Genomic DNA, 4695 nt, shown 5'->3' with positions numbered 1-4695 from the left:
CCTTTTTGCTTAAATTTTCCCAGCTGTGAAATGAACTGAAAAGAAAATGTCAAACCACTCTAGTATCTTTACCAATAAAACCCCAAATTTGGTCCTAAAGAGTCATATATAACTGAAATGACTAAACAATAACACGTTGCTGAGGATGAGATGACAGAGGAATTCTATGAAGAACTTTATGAGGCCCTCCATATTAAACCTCAGTAAATAAGAAGTGGCAAATACTTTCATGAGGGTCTTTTTGCATATACTTAATGAATTGATAACTAATTAATGAAATTATGACATAGGGGTAGGTTCTTTTGGTGCCTTCCAGGATAAAACAGAATCACATTTTAATTAACACAGTGGGTATGGGAACGAAAATCCATAAAGGCAGAGACAAGTAATGAAAATTATTAAAAGGGAGACGAGTGCATGGGAATGAAGGACGGAATGGTGAAGGAAGACAGCATGAAGAAGGAGATAAGGAGGAGAAGTGTTGTGCCCATTTTCTTTTATTGTCCTGCCTCAATTTCCCTAATTGTCCTGCCTCAGTTTCCCTAAATTGCCCTGCCTCGGTTTCCCTAAATTGTTCTGCCTCAGTTCCTTGAATTGTTCTGCCTCGATCCATCTGGTTGCAACTCCCCTTCCTGATGATTAGGCCTGAGATAATTAGGGTTGTAAAGATCTGGCCACTCTGGCATTTCAAAAGAATCATAATCTGTAAATGTATATCCCAGATAAGGGGGAGTTCAGACTTACTGGCTCCTAAGTCTTCCTAAGTTATCAGAATTTATGGTCCTCATCCCCCCGCTATCAAAACCAGATTGATGGTCCATTTCTGGAAATTTCTGCATTTTTCTGTGTTTGGACTCCACCTCTTTCTCTCCTTGATCTTGGATCTTGTAGCCACATATATAAAATCATTGGAATCTCACATTCATTGCTGGATTCTTTGAGAGGAAAGTCTAATTCAGCCCTGGAGACAGAATGGATTCTGCTCTGCCTCCAGATTCTTTCTCCTCAGAAATCCAAATAAAATATTAAAAACCCTCTAATATCTATCTTGCCTCAGTTTCTCTGGCTTTTTAGAAGTAGCAGAGATTCTCACTTATTTAATCATAGATTAGAGTTGGGACCACTCAGCAGCATGGGCATGATAGAAAGAGTAGGGGGAAGGGGGAAAGGAAGAGGCAAACTTTCGGGGGGGGGGGGTCTTTTGGAGAGAGAAACAAATCAACTCTTATGTATGTCACCTGGGGTTAATTCATTAACATTTCAAATCATCTCAAAATTATTAGTAAAACTTTAGTCCTCTTCTTAAAGTTGTCAATACCTTTTGATATTCTGCTGCTCTGGAATTGTGGAAGACTAGATTTTATCTTGAATTTGCATATCACAGGACCAGAAATCCTGACCAGCAGCACCCAAATGGTTCCCCTGATTTAGCTCATAGTGCCAAAACGTGAATTTCCAGTAATACATGATATGATATTCAAATTATGCTCCTTTGATCTTTGGGACAATTTGCAAGTGACTTCCAAGTTTGTCTTTACAGTCTTATTTCCTGCTATTGACCATTTTTACGGGTACTTATAAATTTACTATACTGACTAGAAGTAAGGGGGGTAGTCAGGAGAACCAGAACAAGATATAGTTTTAACATACTTCTCATAAACCATACCTAAGTTTTATCTTGTAAACATTTGGTAAATTAATTGGGGGCAATTGAGTGGAAGGATGAGAAATTGATCTTTTCTTCAAACTGTTCATCCTGAGAGTTTTTGAGAACCTTGGGAATTGATTATGTATATTAATGTTATAAATACTTATATGACATTTCTCAGGCCTATAGTAGGTTGCTTGCATTTTAGTGGGTGGAAGGGGAAAGAAAGGGAGAAAAATTTGGAACACAAGGTTTTGCAAAGGTGAATGTTGAAAACTAACTTTGCATGTATTTGGAAAAATCAAAAGCTATTATTAAAAAAAAAAAAAGACACCCAGAGTTTGGGGGCTGGACAATGGAGATTGATCATGAATTCTTCACAATTACTTTATACAAACAGGATAATATAGTAATAGCTGATTGGGCTTCTTCATTAGAAGGGAAGATAGTCCATATCAGGTTTTAGGTGACTAAAAACTTGGTGATACATGTTTTCATTCACCATGGTAAACAGGTGATGAAGGTAATTCTTCCAAGTCAATATGAATAATAAAATATTTAGAACGTGTTCAAATAAAATTAAATATATATATTTAAGAATCACATCTTCATGCTTTGAAAAGAATATTGATTTTGATTCAGTAGATTTAAGTTCAAGTACTAGGTCTGCCAAAGATAGATTAACTTGGGGAACTTGGGATCCTTAAGCCTCAGTTTCTCCATTTGTAAAATAAAAGAGTTGACTTACATGACTTCGGAGGTACCTTGTAGTTTAGCTCTATGATTCTATCATCAGGAATATGACCTGGGCAAATTATTTAACCTTTTTAGCCTGTTTCCCTAACTATTAAAGAATTAGTTTCCCCCTCAATCACTGAATCTGTGAATCTTATTAAAGATTGGATAATAGTATAATACCTTGATTTTCCTGAATTATAATAACTCAATTTCTCTGCCTCAGTTTCCCTGAATTATTATGCTATCCCCTGAATAAAATATTATGGCCACCCCCTCCTTTTCCTTATCCATTAAGCTCTGGTCACTCTCACATTCCAGTGAGTTGTAAAATTTCAGATGATTTATCTCAAATACCTGGGTAGTGCTCACTATCTCTTGCCCCAGACTCTCTGTCTCTTACTCTCAGGATTAAGTTATGATCCTTTCCTGGAATTTTCACTCACCCAGTGTTCTGCTCCCTCTTGCTTATGTTTCCCTGATAGCTGGAGCCCTATAAAAGTCTCTGGAATTAATTGCTCATTACTGAATGCTTTGAGACAACAGTCCAATTCAGCCAGCTGGTTTCGCCTAGTCTAAATTATCCATTATTAAAATGATTAAAAACCCAATATCTGTCTTGCCTCCGTTTCTCCAACATTATGATAATATTATTAAGCTCTTTCAATCAAAAAACCTATGAGTTACAGTTAAGATTTGGGGGTGAAGGGAGGAAGTAGAAAAAGTCAGATTTGTACCTGGATACTGAAAAAAAAAAATCTGTTTTGACGTGTTTTTAACCTAGTTTTAAAATGTGGCAAAAGCAAATATGCTGATTTAAACTCACAAGCTACAATTGTCCACTCTGGTTGTCATGCTATTAGGCTTGCTGCAGGAACTTTCAGGCTACTGGACCTTCAGAGACCATGCCCTCAGGGAATTAATCAACTTTGCTTTGGAACTCTTGGCCTGCAGCCTGAGTAACCCTGACTGGTGATCGAGACAATGCAAACTGACATAGCCCTCTATTTTTAGCCAGCCCCAACTAAACCATGCTTTACTTCCCATCTAACCATCTAGTTGAGCCATCTTCCAGTCATTCTCCTATCCCTTCCACATCACCAGACCTCCAGGGACTATGCCCTGAGAAGTTAATCCACTTAAATTTAGAACTCCTACCCCAAGACACAAATTGCCCCAATTGATGAGGACAGAATCACACAGCCTACTAATATCTACCCCATCCCAGTCTAGAGTTCACTTCACATCCTTTTCTGTCATCTACCTGAGCTATTGTCTTTCCATGTACCCTGCCACCACTCCACACTTTCAATCATTTGCCCTGGGAACTATAATAAAATCAGTACTATCATTACTTCTGGAATCATTCAATTCCATTATAGCTTCACTCACCCAGATGTGTGACAAATAATAAATACTTAATGTTTATGATTGACCAATGGATGAGTTCAGATTTGCTTTTTTAAAATAGATTTTGGATATAAGGGTTATAGGTTGTAATTAATACACATGATTTTATTGGTGCTTTCCGTATCTAATACAAGTTCTGGTATTGTTGAAGAAAGACAAATCCTATAGGAAATATTTAATTAGCATTTGCCTCAGGCTATAATTTTATTGCAAGTTATTAAGGAAGAGAAGGAATAAGCATGTATAAAGTACTTACTATGCAACAAACATTTTGCGATTGTTTACAATGTCAATCCTCATAATAATCCTGCGAGTATATGTTGTTATTTTCCCCATTTTTACAGTTGAAGAAATTAAGGCAAACACAGATTAAGTGCCTTCCCCAAAATCACATGAAGAGAAAAGTGTCTAAGGTTAGTTTGAACTGGGTATATTACATGACTTTAGACCCAACATCCTATTTACTGTGCCACCTAGGGTATGAATTAGAACTTGAAAAATTGTGAGAACATTCATAATGTAGAGGGAAAGGGCACATCAGACCTTTATTTTTATCCCCAGTATTTAACACAATATCTAGGAAATTTGTTGTTGTTCAATCACATCTGATTCTTCATGATCCTATTATGGGGTTTTCTTGGCAAAGATACTATAATGATTTGCTATTTCCTTCTCCAGAAGAATAAAACAAACAGGATTAAGTGATTTGCCTAGAGTCATACAGCAAGTATCTAAAGCCAGATCTGAACTTAGGTCTCTCTGACTCCAGGCCCAGCCTGTGTTTTTATCCACTGTGCCACCTAACCACAGTAAGAGCTCAATAAGTGTGTGCTGCTTATCACTTAAACACAGAGAAAAATGGAAAGCAATAAGCATGTGTATAGCACCTACTATGTGCTAGA

Source organism: Antechinus flavipes, chromosome 4 (genome assembly GCF_016432865.1).
Source record: "Antechinus flavipes isolate AdamAnt ecotype Samford, QLD, Australia chromosome 4, AdamAnt_v2, whole genome shotgun sequence".
NCBI lineage: Eukaryota > Metazoa > Chordata > Mammalia > Dasyuromorphia > Dasyuridae > Antechinus > Antechinus flavipes.
The sequence above is the reverse complement of the archived record's forward strand: the minus strand, read 5'-3'. Positions refer to the sequence as shown.